The sequence below is a fragment of the Acinonyx jubatus genome, chromosome D4 (assembly GCF_027475565.1).
Source record: "Acinonyx jubatus isolate Ajub_Pintada_27869175 chromosome D4, VMU_Ajub_asm_v1.0, whole genome shotgun sequence".
Taxonomy (NCBI): Eukaryota; Metazoa; Chordata; class Mammalia; order Carnivora; family Felidae; genus Acinonyx; species Acinonyx jubatus.
In genome coordinates this window covers 27482412-27504791 of record NC_069391.1, presented here as the reverse complement: position 1 = coordinate 27504791, position 22380 = coordinate 27482412, and the positions used below count along the sequence as shown (strand labels likewise).

The window sequence follows — 22380 nt, the reverse complement described above, 5'->3', positions numbered from 1 at the left end:
AAGCACCCACAGCTGATTCTTATCATGAAAATTAGGATATGCTGTAAGTGAATATGAAATAGAGTTTTGGCTTCCCAGTGTACAAAGTAAAATCTGGAAAAAAAAGTAACATAATTAGTTCCTCAGTGGGAAGCCAAGCATTTTAAGAAATTCTTTACTGTGGAACCTTAAGAATGAAGCATATAGTGACCCAGTGGAAAATGTTCTCACTGACTTTTTTGGTGCCAAATGTTGCAGCAAATGTAATTTGGTTATTTTTTATATCTTTAATAAAAGCTGAACATTTGGCATCAAAAGAAAGTTTCAGTGAAGGCAGTTCTAAATTGGGTTGAGCTAGTGTCTAAGTCAAGGGTCAGCAAACTGTGTGGCCTGCTTTGTAAATAAAGTGTTAGTGGGACAGAGCCATGTCCATTCGTTATGTTTTGTCTGTAGACGTTTTCATGCTACAATGACAGGCAGGCATAAATAGTTGCAATAGAGACTACATAGTCTGAAAAGCCTAAAATATTTACTATCTGCCCTTTATTAAAAATAAAAAAAAAATGCCAACCCATAGTCTCTATAAATTACCCAGGGGATAAGACAGCTTTCAGATTTCATGAACATCACTTTTCCCTATGGGCTTCTGATGGGAATTAGAGACTGTACAAGATGGTGTAAGAATTCATTTTGGGGGCTAGTGGTTGATAAACTTGTGCTAAAAATAATAATAATATAGGGGCGCCTGGGTGGCTCAGTTGGTTAAGTGTCCAACTTCAGCTCAGGTCATGATCTCATGGTTCGTGGGTTCAAGCCCTGCGTCGGGCTCTGTGCTGACAGCTTGGAGCCTGCTTCAGATTCTGTGTCTCCCTCTCTCTCTGCTCCTCCTCCACTCACGCTCTGTCTCTCTCTCAAAAATAAATAAACATTAAAAAAAATTTTTTTTAATAATAATATTAATAAATAAAAATGTGGGGCGCCTGGGTGGCTCAGTCAGTTAAGTGTCCAACTTCAATTCAGGTCATGATCTCACGGTTCGTAAGTTCAAGCCGCACATGGGGCTCTCTGCTGTCAGCACAGCCTGCTTTGGATCCTCTGTCTCCCTCTCACTCTACCACTCCCCTGCCCTCCCTCTCTCTCTTTCTCTCCCTCTTTCTCAAAAATTAACACTTAAAAATTTAGATAAATAAATAAAAATAAACATATCTCTTATGTTTGCCAATTTCCATGGTATAAATCAGGGTTTCTCACCCTCACCACTGTTGACATTTTGGACTGGATAATTTGTTGGTTGGGGGTGGGTGGGGGTGCTGTCTTCTGCATTGTAGGATGTTGAACAGCATCCCTGGCTTCTACCCACTAGATGTCAGTAGCAAACCCCCAGTTGTGACAACAGAGCTTGTCTCTAGAGATTGCCAAATGTCCCCTAAGGGGCAAAAAGACCATCATTGAGAACTACTGGGGTAAATACTCCTGCTATGACCAATTTCAAGCTTCCAAGCTGACATCACTGACCATGGATGTGGGACATCCACAGTCTCTCAAACCAGAGAGAGCCATTTCTAGAATACCACTGTGTGAGAACATACTTATACAGGTAGTAATGCTCTGCCCTATTTTAAAAATTGAGGAAACTAACCAGGATCTCCACCTGAATCAGAAGTTACCCCTTCTCCACAGAGATGATCATACTGGCAAAATTGTTTTTTTCTTCAGGAAGCAGCCTGGATTTCTCCACACAAAGCTATGTTCCACAAAGCATGGTTAAGATTATTTTGAACTAGAAAATATCCAAAGCAGATGTTAACAGTCACTCCAGTGGTTATTACAAACTCTCAGTAATATATCAGTAAATCACATGGCTTCCCAGTGGATTTGGCAGGAGGAATTAGCCCCAAGCAAATGAAATCGCTGCACATGTTATATGGATTTGGGTTCTGTTTTATTTTGATTTTTGTTTTTGTTTGGTTTTGTTATTTATTTAAATCAATTGAATTTTGGGAAATATCTGCTAATGATAATGACATTAGCTTTATAATCCTTTGCATCAACAGCACTGACAATGGTTAATTACTCAGAACCAATTACTGAGGCCACTCTAAGACCAGGACATTAAAACCATATCATCAGCACCCAGGACACTAACCTCCTGTTCTGGAAGGCTAGGCATCCATTTTTGTCTTGAGTTTCAGATCATTAGGATATAGGACAATTTCTAATAATCCTGAATTCTTGAGGGCTATTAAAATGCAGATCTTGTAGAATTATCAATAACGCTGTGTCTATATTGAGCTTATGATATGGAAGACCAATGGAAGGTCAATAAAAGCTACAATTATATTATTCTTGCCAGATTTCTGCACAAGATAATTCTTTTTTTTTTTTAAGTTTGTGTGTGTGAGAGAGAGAGAGAGAGAGAGAGAGAGCGCGCGAGCTTGAGCAGGGGAAAGCAGAGAGAGAAGGAGAGAGAATCCCAAGCAGGCTCCACACTGAAGCATGGAGTACAATGCAGGTCTCAATCCGACAAACCTGAGATCATGACTTGAGCCAAAATCAAAAGTCGGATACTTAACCAACTGAGACACCCAGGCACCCCTACACAAGATAATTCTACACCAAAATCAATGTTACCACTCCTGGGATTTCCTTTCCCCTTCTTAGCTGTGGCCTCCCTGGGTCCCCCAGATAATTAAAGAAACCAAAGGCAGATTGGCTTACAAACACAGTTTGTCTCACTGATAATGTAACCCATCTCTAAATTTAAGATGCATGCATGCACGTGCACACATATACACATATGCACATGTACCCACACACACTTGAACCATCTACAAATTTGAACTTCGCTTTCAAGCTCGAGCTACTATTTTTTGAGGGTCTCCTCTGTGTTTTTTCACTGTCTTGTGGGATCTTGGCATATTGTGCCATATTGTTAACACCTGCTCACAAGCATCAAAAAGTATTCAGGGGGATCTAGTTGCTTCCAACATCTTGGCATCAAGATACTATTTAAGTATACATTTTTTCTCCTATAACAAGCAAGAATAAATAAGATGAACAGCAAAATCGATTACCAAATTTGGAAAAATTGAAGAATCCCAACTTGATTTGGATAATTGCAAAAAATATAGAAGTTTTAATTATCATAAGGTGATCTTATACAGTGATTTTACATACACAAGTAGGTATAAGAGCTATAAATGCACTGTAGATTAGGATATGATTGCAAACCTCTGCCCTTTAAGCTGGGTGAATACAACTCACCCCTAATTCATTGGAAATCACCTTATGCAGCTTACCTCCAGTAAATAATATAGTAAATTTGCCTAAAGCTCATTTGTTCTACATATAAAATTCTCTTAGAAATCCAAACAAGCAGTTCCTTAAGAATAAGGCTGGCACACAGGGCGCCTGGGTGGCTCAGTCGGTTGGGCGGCCGACTTCGGCTCAAGTCATGATCTCGCGGTCCGTGAGTTCAAGCCCTGCGTCGGGCTCTGTGCTGACAGCTCAGAGCCTGGAGCCTGTTTCAGATTCTGTGTCTCCCTCTCTCTCTGGCCCTCCCCCGTTCATGCTCTGTCTCTCCCTGTCTCAAAAATACATAAACGTTAAAAAAAAATTAAAAAAGAAAAAAAGAATAAGGCTGGCACAAAAACTGAAAGAAAATACAGCAAAACACCATAAATAAAAATGGAACCTTGAGGGCTAGAAGATTCCCTTTATAAAAAGCAAGTGCTTCTGTCTTGAGTATACCCAAATTGAATTGTACTTGAGGAGTTAATAATGAAAAATGATAAAGATCAGCGGTCACCAACAATAGCAGACTTTAGAAAAAATACAGCAAAATAAAATATTGATCTTGGGCTTTAAGGTGAATTTGAGAGGAGTAATTAACAGGCCCAACAAAAAAGTAACATAGGATCTACAAATTCCAAGGTAGCTAGAGAAAATTATTCTCCTAAACATCAGTTGAAATCTTTAGTTCTACTTTTCCCATAATTATGTTCATTATAGATTTTCAAGCACAAATTCAAAGTCTTCCAGAATTTATAATATTCAATTTTTTTAAGTGGTTGTATCAGTCAGGATAGGACAGGTTTTACAGTGGTAACAAATAACCCCAAAATTTCAGTGACTTAACAAACATTTATTTCTCATCCACATGACCAAAGGGGGCCGGCAGAGGGTCGGGCTCAGCCCATCATAATCACTCAGATAATAGAGGCTTCATCTTGCTGTGTGTTTCCACCACCTCCAGAGTAACAGGAAGAGAACATGGAAATCACACACAACTTCTTGAAGATTCTGTCTGTAAGTGGCACATGTCACTTCCTCTTGCATTCTGCTCACCGAAACAAACCACATCACAAGGAGGGTGGTGACTGAAAGGGGAACTGGAATAACGATAAGCCGACCTAATGACTACCACAGTGACACAATGCATCTTAAGATATAAATGTGTCATTTCCCATTACTTCACCCTTTAGCTCTGTAGCATTCTTTGTATACAGCCAAGCCTAGACTTTAGATCCCATAAATCCTCATAAACTTCACCAGAACAATTCAAATGTGCTGCTAACACAGATATAATTCGAGCCCCAGTTAAGTGTTCTAGGGAATCCACCACTGAAGAGGAGCATATAACTCAGCATATAAATCAGGATTGATTCTTTGGACCCCAAGAGGTAGAAATCTAACTCAAACTAGCATGGGCAAAAACATTGTGACTAAATTCAAAAAGAACCATGGCATATTGAGACTCCAAGGGAGACTGAATTTAGGGACTTAAATACTGTTAGCCCTCTTGCTCTGTTTTTCATCTCTGTTGCTCTCTGCTTTGTCGGCATCTCTCTCTTGAGCTGGCTTCTCGAAGCAGGAGGAAGAAGGAGAAATACAACTCCAGGGAGCTCGAGGCTTGCAACCAGAAAGAAACTGAGGGTTCTTCCTCACCAGCTCTACTTAGAAAGATCCTAGGGAAACCACCAAAGTTGCAACACAACCAGGTTGGTGCTTTTAAAAGATTGCTCTGGCTGTTGTTTGGAGAATAAATTGGATGGAGGCAAAAATGAAAGCACCACTTAACCCTATTGGTCAGTTCCTTAATGAAATTCTCTCTCTCCTTGCTTTCTGTGACACAGAAACATTAGGGGTCTCTGGTGGAGGCTAAGAAGCCCTTTGGGTTCATTTCTGTTGTTACCACAGGTCATTTCTTGGGTTCTTCATGAACTACCAACACAGGGGACACTAATCCAGGGTGTTACTCTTCTGATCCTGAGGATGGAACTCAAGGGAGGATTTTCACAGCCTAATCCTAGAATATATCTCCTTTCCATACCCAGACCTAAACCCTATCGTTCCCACTTACTTCTCTTCTGAGCCTGTTGATACTACTCTATTCACAAATGGGGGCGCCTGGCTGGCTCGGTCGCAGGAGCGTGTGACTCTTGATCTCGGGGTCGTGAGTTCAAGCCATAGGTTGTGTGTAGCAATTACTAAAGAGAAATGAGTAAACTTAAAAAAAAATGTTCACAGCTCCTTGCATTTACTGATTTAAACATAAACTTCTCAGGTCTCCACAATACTGCCTCAATTTATTTTGCTAAGCAGTGTTTCCATTTTTATTACCCAAACATAGGTAAACACCTTTTCATAAAAGACTTTAAAACTTCAGAAGTATATAAAGAAACCTGAGATAGGGGACATCTGGGTGGCTCAGTCGGTTAAGCATCCAACTCTTCAATTTGGCTCAGGTCACGATCTCACAGTTTGTGGGTTTGAGCCCCACATCAGGCTCCACACTGACAGTGAAGAGCCTGCTTGGGATTCTTCTCTCTTTGCCCCTCCCCCCCTCAAAATAAATAAACTTAAGGGAAAAAAAAGAACCCTGAGATAGCCCCCCTTTAGCCTTCCTCCCATCCCATCTCCAGAGGTGACCACTCTCAACAAGTTAGGTAGGTATCCTTCCAGTCTCTTTCAGTGCATTTATCATATATATATGAAAATATGAGAGTCTCTTTTCATAAATGTAACAGGAATCATGGTATGTATTGTTTGGCCAAATGCTATAACACATATGGTATTATTACCTAACAATGCGCCTTAACTTTCCATGTCAATATATATAGATCTGCCTCATTCTTTTTAAGGACAAACTAGTACAAACAAGGTGGATGCATTAGAGTACAGGTCCACAGCCCTTTATACACATTTCCAGATTCCAAACCATTCTGAAAACTGAAAGGTTTTGGAAAGTTTGCAGCAAACACATTTGGTAGTAAAACTTGACTGAAATGACATGAATCTTTTTAGTCTTTATTTATCTTACTCAGTGAATATTCATAATTGTCACTGCATAAATAATAATGTGTTTGATTAGGGGGTGTTGCTGCAGACCCCACTAGTGATGTTGAATAATAAAGAACCAAAAATTCTGAATTACAAAACACATGTGCCTCACAAGTTTCAAACATATTATTCTGACCCTATAATGCGGGGGGTGGGGGGGAGTGCTTGCAGTTTCTTAAGAAAAAATTTTGATATATGTAGATTTTACTAATATAATATTGTGTGTTTATATACCAAAAATTGTTCCAATGCCTTCCATAAGCTAATTAATGCAATCTTCACAACAATACTATAAAGTATTATTATGATCTCCATTTTATAGATGAGAAAAGCTGAGTTGAAGAGGCAAAGTAATTTGGGCAATTTCTACAGTTAGTAAGTCAGGCAGCCAAAGTTTAATGTAAACAGATCTGGCCCCAGAACCTGTGCACTGAAGCCATGGTGCTGTTTTGCCTTCATGTTCTTGGAGAAAAATACAGCAAACAATCAGATCTTAACATTTGGCCCATTTGTTTGACATCCTTTAAAAAATAAAACCTCATGGGGCACCTGATGGCTCAGTTGGTTAAGCGCCCAACCCTTGACTAAGGCTCAGGTCACTCACATACATGAGATGGAGCCCCAGGTCAGACTCCTCAGTGCAGAGCCTGTTTGGAATTCTCTCTCTCTCCCTCTCCTTCTGCCCTTGCCCCACACGTGTGTGAATGCTCACTCGCTCTCTCTCTCTCAAAAAAAAAATAAATAATGATAATAAAATAATAATAATGAAATAAAACTTTACAAATATAATTGAAACCCTTGGGTATCCCATTTTTTTTCCTTCCCAGAAGTAATCACAGTCTTCAATTTTGTGCTTATCACTTTATGCATGTTTGTTATACTTTTACATAACAATAAAGTATTATATCCCATATTTTAAACTTTACGAAGAGCAGAGAAGGGAATACAACTGAAAAAAAGGCTCATAGGCCTTCACATTAGTAGTATTCCGTTTCTTAAACTGGATAGTGAGTATATGAGTATTCATTTCATTGCCACTCTTGAAGATTTTATTTATTTTAAGCAATCTCCACACCCAATGTGGGGCTCAAACTTACAACCTCAAAATCAAGAGTCACACACTCTAGGGGAGCCTGGGTGGCTCAGTCAGTTAAGCATCCAACTTCAGCTCAGGTCATGATCAGGTCATGATCTCACTGTTCATGAGTAGGAGCTCCACATCAGGCTCTGTGCTGACAGCTCAGAGCCTGGAGCCCACTTTGGATTCTGTGTCTCCCTCTCTCTCTGCCCCTCACCTGCTCGTGCTCTTTCTGTCTGTCTGTCTCTCTCTCTGTCTCTCAAAAATGAATAAACATTAAAAAAAAAAAAAAAAAAAGAGTCACACGCTCTACCGGCTAAGCCAGCCAGGCTCCTCTTCATTGTCATTCTTTAAACTGCACATGCATTTGGCATTTTATATGTATGATGATTTTTTAAGTTTTAAATAAGATTAATATTAATATAAATAATATTAAAAATTGTACCATTGTTCAATCACACACTAATCTAGGGTTGCTGTGAAGGTATTTTTTAGATGTGACTAATATGTATAATCAGTTGACTTCACATATTGGAGATTATCCTGCATAATCTGGATGAGTTCTATCCAATCAGTTCTATCCAATCAGTTGGATAAGAACAGAGCTGAGGGGTGACTGTCTGGCTCAATCAGTAAAGCACAGGACTCTTGATCTCAGGGTTGTGAGTTTGAGCCCCAACTGGAATGTAGATTATCACTTAAATTTTTTTTTAACTAAAAAAAAAAGTTACTGAAGAAGAGAGCTTAGATTTCCCCAAGGAAAAAAGACATTTCATCTGTATACTACAGTATCAGTTCCTGCCCAAGATGTTCCAGCCTGCCCTTCCAGACAGCCCACCCTGCGGATTTCAGACTTGCCTAGCCAGCCCTCACAATCATATAAGCCAACCCCTTGCAATAAATCTTTTTACACATACACATACATATTCTACTGGACACATATCCTACTCTATACCCTACTGGTCTGTTTCTCTGGTGGAAACTTGACTGATACCAAGCAGAAAAAATATTGGAAAATAATGGTCAAAACGTTCCCCAACTTGGTGAAGAACATTAGGTCATAGATCCAAGAATCCTAACAAACCCCAAGTAGGAAAAACAAAAGGAAACCACACCTAATAGATTTCGAAGCCAAAGATAAAGAAGCACATTAACAACTCATAAATTGATGGGACACAAACAAGAGACTCAGATGTGGAGTGTATTCTGAACAATTCTGGAGGACTTGGAATGGCAAGCCCACCTGGAGAGACTTGTAGAATTCCTAAGACACTGGTCTAACTTAAATAATCTGAACTTGGAAAGGCAGATCCCAAGTCATTTTCAAGCCCTGTGGGTAAGTGGCAGGTGCTTCCCAAAACATGGGAGAAGATTTAGATACTGAGGACTTAAAGAAAGAAACATACTTTAGGATGGGATCAAGGACAGGAACCAGTATTTAAGACATTTTTTAAAGTTTATTTATTTATTTTGAGAGAGAGAGAGAGAGAGAGAGAGCGAATGAGCAGGGTAGGGGCAGAGAGAGAGAATCCCAAGCAAGACCCATGCTGTCAGCTCAGAGCTTGATGCAGGGCTTGATCTCACAAACCGTGATTCATGAGCTGAGCTGAAATCAAGAGCCACCCAGGCACCTCAGAACCAGTATTAAATGCCAAGATCCAATGCACTTCCTAATACTCTCCCCCAGAACTTAACCTACCCACCTGGTCACAGAGTGAGCTGAACAACCACAGCTTTCCCAGAACCCTGTGACACCCAAAGGCTTACTTCATGGCAAAGAATAGAGAAAGCATGCATTCCCAATGACCTACTAATTGAGGAAGAGAGAAGAAAAAAATGTCCTGAGCCACTATGCTCAGTCCCTTTGCCCAACTCACCAATCGTGTAAATTACACCTCCTTTCTTAGGAAGAATGAGAAAAGAAATGGAAATGTTCTACCCTGTTTGTGGAGTAGAAATTTCTTCTTCTCTATAGAAACATGGGTAGTAAGGAATATATCGGTCTCATCTCCAAACTAGACTGTAAATTTCCTAAAGTCAAGAAACTGACATATAAACTTCTTCATCTATCACAGTTCAGAACAGTGAGCTGGATATATATAATAGTGAGCAAATATGTATCAACTTGACCATTACATACTTAATATTTGTGTGTTATAAAGACAAAACATAATTTTAATATATTCTAATTTTACCTGATACTTAGCAGTCTACAGTTTATAAAACATTTCCATATGCATTCTCTTATTCAATCTTCTTAGCGACCAGTATTATGAATGAAGAAACTGAGGCTCAGAGGGGTTACATAACTTGTTCAAAGTCACACAGCTAATAAGAACCAGAGTTGGGATTCAGATCCACATGATCTGTCTCTATCATCGTAGCATGACTGCTTCACTATTGTTATTTATTTGTTAAGCATTTTGACCTCCTTAAAGAAGAGAAGGATGTTGCACATGAAGTTTGAGGCAACAGCTGTGTCCCCGGCTGTCTGAAATGCCTCCACCAGGTTTGGCAACAGCTGTCTCAGCTTGACATCTCACTGGGTTCCTGTCAGAGCCCCACCTTGGGGAATGACAAGTTTAATGAAGAAAAATCCAACCTTCCACCTGAACTCCTAGCTTTGCAAATGCAACTGACATCTGACAGGCTTGGAGGCCCTCGCTGCAGGGAATGGGGTGACCCCAGCTTCTCAGCTCATAGATTATATGTTTGGCAGCTTTCTCTGCAATTGGCTGACAATATTTGTGCCCTCTCCAGATCTTACTTCCTGGTCCCAGTGCTAATTTAGATGCAATTCAAACAAACACTTACAGAGTATTTCCTATATGCCAGGCATTGGGGATATATAAAAAGATGATTAACACACCATTCCTGCCTTGGGGGCACTCAAAGTCCTACAGAAGAGTCAGAAACTTTACACTGACAGCATTACTATAGAGAAATACCCATTGCCATGGCAAATGGGCCCCTATTGTAAAGAGAAACTCTAAGACTGCTCAAAAAATTAAATACCATGTTGACTATTCCCTTTGGCAGGAGCAACAAATTCAAATGCCAACAAGAATCTCAAAAGGGCTGTGGAAGGGGCACTTTGAAATTAGTGTTTGATGGGAATGCAAGCTGGTGCAGCCACTCTGGAAAACAGTATGGAGCTTCCTCAAAAAACTAAAAATATAACTACCCTATGACTAGCAATTGCACTACTAGGCATTTATCCAAGAGATACAGGTGTGCTTTCGAAGGGACACATGCACCCCAATGTTTATAGCAGCACTATCAACAATAGCCAAAGTATGGAAAGAGCCCAAATATCCATCGATGGATGAATGGACAAAGAAGATGTGGTATAGATATACAATGGAGTATTACTTGGCAATCAAAAAGAATGAAATCTTGCCATTTGCAACTATGTGGATGGAACTGGAGGGTATTATGCTAAGTGAAATTAGTCAGAGAAAGACAAAAATCATATGACTTCACTCACATGAGGACTTTAAGAGACAAAACAGATGAACATAAGGGAAGGGAAACAAAAATAACATAAAAACAGGGAGGGGGACAAAACAGAAGAGACTCATAAATATGGAGAACAAACTGAGGGTTACGGGAGGGGTTGTGGGATGGGGGATGGGCTAAATGGGTAAGGGGCACTAAGGAATCTACTCCTGAAATCATTGTTGCACTATATGCTAACTAATTTGGATGTAAATTTTAAAAAATAAAACTTAAAAACAAACAAACAAAAAAAGAAATTAGTGTTTGAGAACCAGAATTTCATTTTTTTTACCTTAAAAAAGAAAACTGTGGTGTGCCTCGTTGGCTCATTTGGTTAAGTGTCCAACTCTTGATTTTGGCTCAAATCATAATCTCACAGTTCATGAGTTTGAGCCCTGCCTGCTTGGGATTCTCTCTCTCCCCCTTTCTCTCCCCCTTTCTCTCCCTCTCTCTCTCCCTCTCTCTCTGTTCTCCTCTCTCTCTGCCCCTCCCCTGCCATCTCTCTCTCTCTCTCTCTCTCTCTCTCTCAAAATAAATAAATAAACTTTAAAAAAAAATAAAATGGTGATCAGCATGAGCAAGTCTACATGAAACTGTGTGGTGTATTATAGGGGAAACAAGCAGGGCCATATTTTTGGAGGACAGGGTATAGGGGGTGAGGTTAGAAAGAATATGGTAAAGAGGTTTCAATATCACACCAAAATGTTCAGAATACATTTAGAATGGAACCATAAAAGATTTATAAGCTGGGCTCAGATTAGCATGATTAGGTGTATAATTTAGGGAGTCGATGCCAGCACAAAGGGGAGAAACAACACTGAGAGACTAGTCACAGGGAACACTAGCATGTCCCAACTGAGAGATGATAAGGGCCTGAACCAAGGAGGTGGAGAAGGAAGCAAGAGAAGAATTGGAATGACCATTCAGAAGTGGAATAGTCAGGTCAGGGTCAAAGAGGTATAAGATACCTAGTCATGTGACTGGGCACCAGGTAACTTCTGAACTGAGATAGGAAACCAAGAAGAAGATGTGAGAAATGAGAGGGTTTGAGGAGAAGTCACTGAGTTTGGTTTAGGCTGGACATGTTCAGTGTGAAATACATACAGACACCCGAGTGAAGATACTTCATGGGCAGACAGAAAGGATAGCCCACGGATGGAGCAGGCTCACAGATTAACCCACGGGAGTACATGAAACATCTCAGGAAGAGAACATAAAGAGAGGGAAAATGTGTGAAGGACCAGGCCCTCAGAAACACTGACCTTCAAAAACAGGAAGCAGAGAGCAGTCACAGGAGGAAAAGGAGATTCAGAGACATCAAGGGCAGAGAAAGAGGGGTGAGCAGCAGTAGTAAATGGTATGGAGAGACCGCAGAAGATCAGTGCTAACAGGGGACCTCTGGATTCCCCCTGGAAATTGAAAAGTCATTAGATTTAGAGGAAAAAACAAAAACAAAAACAGGACTGGAAATAAGGTTGGCAAATGTTGATCATTGTCAAAGCTGAGCCACAGGTACAAGGGTGTTAATTATGATATCTCTGCCTGTGTATGTGTTTGAAAGAGTTTTCCAAATAAAAAGTTGAAAAATTGAAAACAAACTAATAAATAAAAAGAATAAAATAAAATGCCATTATTGGCTTTTAAGATCAGGGTTTCAGGTGAATATTGAGTAGCAAATGGGAAACAAAGAAAAGGGGGCAGCTGGTATCTAATGTCATATTTTGAGCTTTGCTGGCAATGTGATATAGTGACGGGGAAGAACGGGGCCCTGTGCCTGTGTCATTCATTCAGTGTCACTACAGGAAACAGATGACACTCAAATTAGGATGGCTCCCCAAGGGCTTACTAAAGGGAGTATTTATAGTGTTAAGAGCAGGGTATGAGGGAAGCACAAAGGATACTGCAGTAACAGTGGGGTTTTACCACCCTTTAGCACAATGCAGCTATCAGCATGTATTTCTCCTTGGGGGGGGGAGGGGGTGGCAGGGCAGGGAGGTACTGCAGGTCAGCTGGCTCAGCAGGGTCTCTGCTTTAAACTGATGTCCAGCTGGACTTGGCTTCTCTCTGCAGATCAAGACCTGGTCTCTTCCACACGGGTTCCTTCTGGGGCCCAGACTAAAGAGGGAGAAGTGGGGGGAGGCGGGAAGAAGGGAAGTTCTTCTTATGGAGAAGGCAGAGGCACAAAAAAGGCACACAGAAACACACCATGCTTCTAAAGGCCTGGGCTTGGAAATGGCAAAAATAATTGGTTTCACTCACCAACCAAAGCAAGTCATACAGCTAAGCCCAAGGGCAGGGGGCAATAGACCCCTCCTTTCATGGGAGCGACTACAAAGTCACATGTAAGCAAAGAGCATGGATACCAGGAGGGACAAGGAACTTGGGCCAATAATTGAGTCTATTGCATCACACACAAGGGAGGGAGTGCTTAGCAGAACTCCGAAAACCTCATGAGTAAAGGATCCCCTTGAGGGGGGCTCTGACCTTCCATCTGAGAGAACCCAAATAGACTCCATAGGGAGGGTCCAGGGGAATAACCATCCTAACCTAGCCCAGGTCTGCCCAGGCTGCTCACTCACAAGACCCACCAGGAAACCAGAAAGCAACAGAGCCCTCTGGTGAGCTCCAAACAGGTCAGCCTCCCAGGGCAGGTTGGCAGTGCAGGAAGAATCTGGAGGGATGAACAGAGGACATAGGTACTGGCCAGCTACCACAAGAAGACAAAGTGAGGGTGGGAAGGCAAGCTGGTAGGAGAGGCTTAGCACTTGAACAAAACCCTCATCTTTCTCCAGTACAGCCTGGGGAAACAGGGAACCTGAGGGCTCAGAAGTTGTAGGAGATCTTCTAAGTGGCCTGCACTCCTACCCAGGGCATCTGATCCAAGGGGATCCTGGGCAGACAAGCCCTCAGAGAGAGGTTTTCCTCCCACAAGGAAGAGACACAGCTGGAGGTGGAAACAGGCAATTAAGACTGATTGTCTGCCTCAGCAAGAAAATCAGCCAGAGACAGCTAATGATAGTCAAGGGGAGGCTGGTGGGAGCCCAAAGCAGGCAATCAGTGCAGAGACTGACGCCTTTGGAGGACAGAAGAAGATGCTTTGTGTCCAAGGGCTCTAGGGAGACACCTCTCCAAAGGGCTCCTTTTACTGAGGTCAACCAGCACTCCCCTGTTAGGCTAGAAGGAAGCTCTTGATGTTTGTGCTGGTTACCTTTCTGGAGACAAATTAATGTAGAATAGAATCCATGTAATAATAACAATTGACAGCAATTTTCTAAATACAATAAATGTGTTATTTTATAAGCAAAGAATCCTTATTATTGGGAGGGGAAATAAAATGAGCCCCTCAAACTAAATTCTAGATTTTGTATGTTCAGAGTCCCAAATCAGGGCTCACTTGCTTTATTACACCATAGAAGGAGGAGGAGGAGGAGGAGGAGGAGGAGGAGGAGGAGGAGGAGAAGGAGGAGAAGGGCCCCAAGAAGGCAGATGTTAGATTATAGTCTTCAAGAACATGGACTCTGGAGCAAACTGCCTGAATTCAAAGCCAGCTGAGCCATTTACTTTAACTGTGAGCCTGGGCAAGAACAAGTTACTTTACTCTGTGTCTCAGTTTCTCCACCTGTAAAATGAAAGTGACAATAAAACAGCCTAGAGTTTTTGTGAATGTGATGAGTTAATAGATATGAGCACCTAAACTGAAGACTAGCTCTCATTATTTTTAAAAATTTTTTAATGTTTATTTTTGAGAGAGAGAGAGAGAGAATGAGTGAGGGAGGGGCAGAGAAAGAGGGAGACACAGAATCCCAAACAGGATCCAGGCTCCCAGCTGTCAGCACAGAACCCAAAGCAGGCTCGAACCCATGAAGTATGAGATCATGGCCTGAGCCAAAATTGGACACTTAACTGACTGAGGCACCCAGGCACCCCTAGCTCTCGTTATTATTGGCAGACTCAGGGACAGTCTCCTGCCCCAGATCCAGACACCCCTACCTTCTACCACTTCACCCTATGTCACAGGCGGGAGCCTGGGGAATAGAGTTTTCTAGCCTCTATCTGAGCCTACCTTTCAGCTCGATTTCATCCCAGCACTGAGCATCTCTGAGTCAGGAGTGCTCTCATCATCTAAGGCTGGAACCCAGAGGGAATTTCCTTCCTCCATGACAGCTGGGAGCATCCCATCCAGCTGCAGACTCAAGGTTGATGAGAACAATTAAAATATAAAAGGGGTCCTAGCTGCTGAAAGAAATCACCATTTTAGTGGAAGGTATAACAAACCTACAAGAATGACATTAGGCCAGGGAAAAGAACAGTTTGACCAAGACAGTCATTGCCACGTGACACAATGCTTCATGAGTTGGTGTGTTTCTCTGTCTCCCTAAGAGACTTAGGGAGTCTTGACCTCAGGGTCATGAGTTCAAGCCCCACATGAGATGTAAAGATTACTTAAACATAAAATCTTAAAAACAAAATAGAAACCAGCTTCCCTAATCCAACTGCACTAGATTCTCATAAGAAGAGGAAGAGACATGGGGCACCTGGGTGGCTCAATTGGTTAAGTATCCGACTTCTGCTCAGGTCATGATCCTGTGGTTCGTGAGTTTGAGCCCCGAATTGAGCTATCTGCTGACAGCACAGAGCCTGCTTTGGATCCTCTGTCCCTCTCTCTCTCTATGCCCCTCCCCACCTTGCACTCTCTCTCTCACACAAATAAATAAACATTAATACAAGGAGGAGGAGAAGGAGGAGGAGAGAAGCAGCAAAAGGAGAAGGAGAAGGAGAAAAAGAGACACCAGGGGTATCTGTGCACAGAGGAAAGGGCAGTCAGGAAAAAAGGTCTCACCAGAAACCAACCCTGCTTTGCAACTTGTTATTAGGCTTCCAGTCTCCAGAACAGTGAGAAAATAAATTTCTGATGTTTAAGCCAAAACACAAAAACATAGAAAAGAAAAACGTGCTCTACATTGGTTTTTACATGTGTTTGGTCCTTAGTTGTGGATCCGTGGTTCTCAGTACACATAGTTTTTTTCTTCCTTTCAATGATAACACCCAGGATATATTTCAGCTCTGTCACTAACCCACTGCATGATGTGCAGCAATAATAACAGCAAGTGCATATTATGCTTAATGGGTGTCACTCACTTTTCTAAGTGCTTTATGTATAAAATTTACTGATTTAGTTGTCAGGGCAACCCATGAGGTAGGGACTTCATCTGTGGTAAATTAGATTTCTATTCACCAAATATTTTAGTTTCCCTTCCTGCAGTGCCTGTAGCAGACTTAAGCATCCCCCTCCCCATCCATCCTATTGGACTAAAGAATGACCATATATATGATTTTCTTCGGCCAATGAAATAAGGGCAGAAGTGCTATGTGTCATTTCTATGGAGAAACTTTAAAAGCCAGTGCATGCTTTGCCGTGTTCTCTTTCCACCATGTCATGATGACTGGCAACGCCCAAATAGTGGCTGCTCTGTCAGCCTGGGTCTAAAGATGTCATAGAGCAGAGCCATAGTCAACTCATGAAGGACATGGAGTATGTGTAAGAAGGAAACATTTGCTGTTGTCTGTCGTCAAGATTTGGGGGAGTCATCTGTTACTGCAGCATAACTTAACCTCCTACCCTGACAATTTCTCATTTCTCGGGAAAGGAAACTGAAGCACATTTCGAGTGTGTCCGGCAATCTTGCTCCAGAGTCTGAGGTCCTAACCACTATTCTATATTACTTCTTTGAACCTCAATTCCTGGCTTATGAGCTGGGATAATCTGCCCTAGCTGAAGGCAACGAATGATGTTTATTTATTTACGTATGTATGTATTTATTTATTTAATAATTTTTTTAAGTTTATTTATTTTGAGAGAGACAGAGAGAGCATGAGCAGGGGAGGGGCAGAGAGAGACAGACAGAGAGGATCCCAAGCAGGCTCTGCAGGGTCAGCACAGAGCCTGATGCAGGGCTCGAACTCACAAAACTGTGAGATCATGACCTGAGCAGAAATCAATAGTCATATGTTTAACCGACTGAGCCACCAGGTGCCCCTTGAATGCTGTGTTTATTTCTGTCCCATTTATCTGGTTCACACTCTTTCCATTGCCTGCTTTTCAGCTTTGAGCATGTTAGGCATATTTATTATATAGCTGATGCTGGTTAAGCTCAAGGGAACTGAAGAGTTCAAAGCTGCCTACTGATGTTCCCATCCTGTTTATAATCAGCGATCTCTACTATCCATTTTCCCAGCTCAAGACACCCTGATGTAAAGAATTTCCAAACTTCTGACTCCTCCCCACCAGGCTTCTTACTGTTGGTGTTTGAGGAGGGATGATAATAACTGTCACCATTTATCAAGTATCTGCTATGTTCCAACAACTATACAGATATAATTTCTAATTCTTCAAACCATACTACAAAGCAGGTAGTATATTCCCAGTCTTCTTGATGACGAAACAGAGACCCGATAATACTAAAAGATGTCTAAGCTCGCACATCAAATACGTTTTAGGCTCCTGATTCCACTTGAGAGACATCTGACACTAAAGTCTGTGTTCTTTCCACCAGGCTGCTCGTTGCAGCAAGCACTGCTCCAGCTGGTCTTCTGGTACATTCTCTTTCATCATTTGTGACTGTGGAGGTCTCAGAATCTTTCAGGATATTCTATGCCAAATAATATTTAAGATATTTTTGAAGACAGAAGTAAAGGGGCAGTGAGCTGAATCTAGGCAAATTCCTAAGAAAGCCTTAATGATGTAGAAAAACAGAGAGTCTTGAAAAACAAGTAAAATGGCCTAAGCACTTTGAGGTTTTTACTTAAATAATAAGGCTAAGCACAGTGCTGAGGAGTCTTTGATTCAAAGCTTTCTGAGCTCTCAACCAAACTTTAATGAAGCAAGCCTCCAAGGGAGGCATCCCAATTAGCCCTATATTCTAGATGATCAGACCAGGACTCTAAAGTCCAATTTCCTGTCCCTGGTGCTCATCTTGGAACAAAATTCTCCCTATTGTGAAGCTATGCACCAAATACCACATGTACAAATAATGGCCTGATTGTTACAACAGGCTTATGTTGAGTCATTGATCATTGCTATGTTTCAATAAATATTTTTTCCTGATAATGAGCCAATTTATAATCTAAAGCCAGATGTTGACAGGCCTGGGCTCCTTTAAAAAAAATGTATCATAATTATTATTATTTGATATTGCCATCTGGGACACATTATAAAAAATAAAAGGCTTTCTTGTGCTTTTGGAAGCTACTTCTTCCGGAATACTGTGTTCTCAAGACATCCCCTCACAGCATGGCCTCACAAATAGCAAGTCATTGGCATAGGCTTCTAAAAACACTTTCTCCTGCATAATCCCATTTTCACCGAAACCCCCAAATCATACTTATTCACACAGCTTATTCACACAGCTGCCATTTACAAAGTGCCTGCAATATGCCAGGCCTAATGCCAGATGCTGTGAAGAATGTGAAGCTATACAAATATATAGTCCTACACTCACCACTCAGTTAAAGGACATTAAATAAAAATTAGTAGTATTATGTAAGGTTAAAATTTGGAAGCCATGTAGGGTATTTCCCTTTCTAGAGAGAAATCAAGGTTATGTCCACTCTGTCAAGCCTCACTATCCCCCTAAAATCAAAGAAAGGGGTGTTGACATTCTTGGAAGGAAACCTTTTTCCTCTACCCTTCTAGGTTCTTTGGCTGGTCTAAGAATCAATTAACATAGGACATATTAACAGGAGAAAAGCAAACATACAAATGGGACCCTTAAGAATATGACACCCATAGGCAATCAGGCCATTGAGGTTTATATGCCATTCTGAGCTAAAGGAAAGCTCTAGAATGTCAACGGGGAGGAACACAACTCACAGAAAGAGGGGAAGAACAAATGTTTGGTAAACAAATGTTTGCCTTACCCTGCAGAGCCCTCCAGGCTCTGCAGAGCTTTGCACCCCCCTTCACCCAGCAGTTAACCATTCCTAGTCCATATGCTTCATAGTTATCTCTGGTGCTAGTTCTCTTCCTGGATCAGACCCTCTATCTAAATTCTTTCAGGCACTTAAGGGAGAGGTAAAAGTTTTTTTAATCTGCCAGTATTGATTGCTTTCAGCTCAATAGAGTACATATGCCAAAGTGGCACATTTTGTGGACACTTGGTCTGAATCCCTTCAATATGCATTGATCGGGCTTAACATTTCTTGGACCACAGTGCCAGGAAGTGGTGTTTTTGGTGTGAGAGGGAAGGAAACTGAAGTGCTAAGCCCCTTTGCAATGTTCAGTCTCCCTAGAGAGGCCTGGGCTACGTTCCCTCTAGAAAGGACCTTCTGTTTCCTGGAGTGGAACTAGGGTAGAGCCTAGGGGGAGGCCACGGGGCTATGTAGGCTGGCAAAATGCTTTCTTAAAGTTCCACAAGAAATGACATTGGGCTATGAGTTAAGAAAAACTATCAAAAACATGGTTAGTTCAGGAGACCACACAACGTGTCCTTTCAATATTCGTGTTAAACTGTAGATCAACAGGCCCATTCAAGAATTACATAATTTCTGGGCACCTGGGTGGTTCAGTTGGTTGAGCATCTGACTTCAGCTCAGGTCTCAATCTCACAGTTCGTGGGTTTGAGCCCCGTGTCGGGCTCTGTGCTGACAGCTCAGAGCCTAGAGCCTGCTTCAGATTCTGTGTGTGTGTTTCTCTCTCTGCCTCTCCCCCACTTGTGCTCTGTCTCTCAAAAATAAATAAACACTAAAAAAAATTTTTTTAATTAAAAAAAAAAGAATTACATAATTTCTCATGAGAAGTTACCATTCCAGGACTTTACTACTTACTAGTAATTGGGGCTGGGACTCAGTGAGGTTGCATGCTAACTTGTACATCTGTGAGTAATAGAGATGCAAATGATTTCTGACTAGTATAAGATAACCCCAAAGGTTGTGATTTTATTGCCCATAGGACAGTAAACCAATATTGTATATCTCATAATGACCTCATTCTGAAGTTCTTTTTAAAATTTCCTATAAGTGATTTCAGCTCAGGTCATGATCTCACTGTTTGTTAGTTCGAGCCTCGCTGTGGGTTCTGCACTGACAGTGAGGAGCCTGCGTTGGGTTCTCCCTCTCTCCCTCTCTCTCTGCCCCTCCCTGCTGCTGCTCTCTCTTTCTCTCACAATAAATCAATAAACTTTTTTTTAAAAAATTAAAAATTAAAAAATAAATAAAATAAAATTGCCTATAAGTAGGGCTTGCTTCAGCAGCACATATACTAAAATGGGAACAATACAGAGAAGATTAGCATGGCCCCTGTGCAAGGATGATACGCAAAATTGTCTATAAGTATCTGTTTCTCATCTTACCAGTTCCCTCAATTAACGAGTTAAATAAAATCTTTGACTTGTGTTTATTCTATATTTTTGAGAGAGTCATGTTTTCAACTTTTGAAATTTATACTTTGACAGAGGCCTCCGATCAATCCAGGGATAATGAGAATCCTTCTGCCTGGCCTTGTCCTCTGGCATTTATGTACCTTGGGAGCCTCAAAGGGAGTCTACCAGGTAGGAAAGGATTCCAGTGTATGGGACCCTGGGTCCTGTCCAAATACCACCTCCATGGTATCGAATCAAGACCACAAGCAATATATTGTTAAAAACAAAAACAAAAACAAAACAAAACAAAAAACAAAAACAAAAAACCAGAAGATTAAAATTCAATTATGTGCAACAAAATTAAGTAGTATTGGATAATAACCCAAAATATAAATATCCTTGTGTTCATTCTGATATAAATAAATGACTGAGTAAATGAATTCCAGAAGAATTCCAAATCTTTTATATCAATACTCCACCCTTAAGGAGGAAGAACCTATCTCCCCACCTCTGAAAAAGTGGACTGCACATGAGTGCTTCCAAAGAGTACAGTATGAAAAGAACAAAAAAAGAGTAACTTTACGATAAAGAAACATGGCAAAACGTTAACTCAGCAAGGTGATCTGGGTGAACATCAACAGTGATAATATTCACCCTTGATACTATGTGATGAAAGCGCCACTTAAATTCTTTGGTCTTCCAAAAACACATACCCCCTGTCTAATCATGAGAAAACATAAAACAATTCCCAACAGAGGTACATTCTGTAAAATATCTGACCAGTACTCTTCAGAACATTAAAGATCATCAAAAACAAGGGAAGTCAGAGAAACTGCCCTAGCCAAGAAGAATGAAATGAAACCTAACTACTGAATGTAACATGGTGTCCTACATGGGATCCTGGAACAAAAAAAAGGACACTAGGGGAAAACTGAGGAAATGTAAACAAAGTATGGATTTTAGTAAACAATTAAACGTATCAATATTGGTTTATTAATTGTGACAAATGTAGCGTATTAATGGATGATATTATAACAAGAGAAACTGGATGTGGGGTGTATGGGAACTCTATATTATCTTCATAACGTTTCTGTAAATCTAAAGGTGTTTTGAAATTAAAAGTTTATTTAAAAATAAATCATGGGGTGCCTGGGTGGCTCAGTCGGTTGAGCATCTGACTTTGGCTCAGGTCATGATCTCATGGTTCATGAGTTTGAGCCCTGTGTTGGGCTCTGTGCTGACAGCTCAGAGCCTGGAGCCTGCTTCGAATTCTGTGTCTCCCTCTTTCTCTGCCCTCCCCTGCTCATGCTCTTTCTCTCTCTGTCTCAAAAATAAATAAAACATTAAAAACAAAATTTTTTTTAAATCATAATTGGAGCGCCTGGGTGACTCAGAGGGTTAAGCATCTGACTTTGGCTCAGGTCATGATTTCACGGTCTGTGAGTTCAAGCCCCACGTCAGGCTCTGTGCTGACAGCTCAGAGCCTGGAGCCTGCTTCGAATTCTGTGTCTCCCTCTTTCTCTGCCCCTCCCCTGCTCATGCTCTGTCTCTCTGTCTCAAAAATAAATAAAAAGCATTAAAAAAAATAAATCATAATACCACATACAGACTTTAAAAAGATTAAATTAAATCCCAATTCCATAGTTTATTGACTGTGACCTTGGATAGGTCATTTAACCTTTCTAAGTGTCATCCATAACATAATAATGCTATTATCAATCTTGCAAGATTGTTATGAGGGTGAAATGCAAAAACACCTGATTCCCTCCACCTTGACTTGAGGGCTATCAAAATGCACTTGAATGAACCCGGGAGGAAATGCACTCTAATTTGCCTGGAAACTATATATTTTTGCACCTCTTGAAACACTCTAGCAGTGCCAGGTACAAGGCCCACCTAGCACAAGCCTGAGTAAATGTAACTTGTAACCCCAGCAGCTCTCAAAATATGTTCTAGCGCCCTCCCAGTCTCTGAGGTTCTTGGTCTACAAAGAGGGAAAGCTGGTGTCCAAAATTCAGTTGAGTTTGCTGGGCTTACAGAGAAGAACAAAGCCCGAGTGGGTGTCTGGGGAAGGAGAACGGTCCTCACTTAGAATAAGCCTGAACTGATTTGGTAGATGATTAGCTA

At 41.1% G+C, this 22380-nt stretch overlaps 1 non-coding gene across 1 annotated transcript; it reads left to right on the top strand.

The window, feature by feature from the left end:
* The first annotated feature begins 20133 nt into the window (after positions 1-20133).
* Positions 20134-20236, top strand: LOC113592916 (U6 spliceosomal RNA). Its single transcript, XR_003412919.1, has one exon. It is a non-coding gene; the product is annotated as a U6 spliceosomal RNA (small nuclear RNA).
* Positions 20237-22380: the final 2144 nt, after the last annotated feature.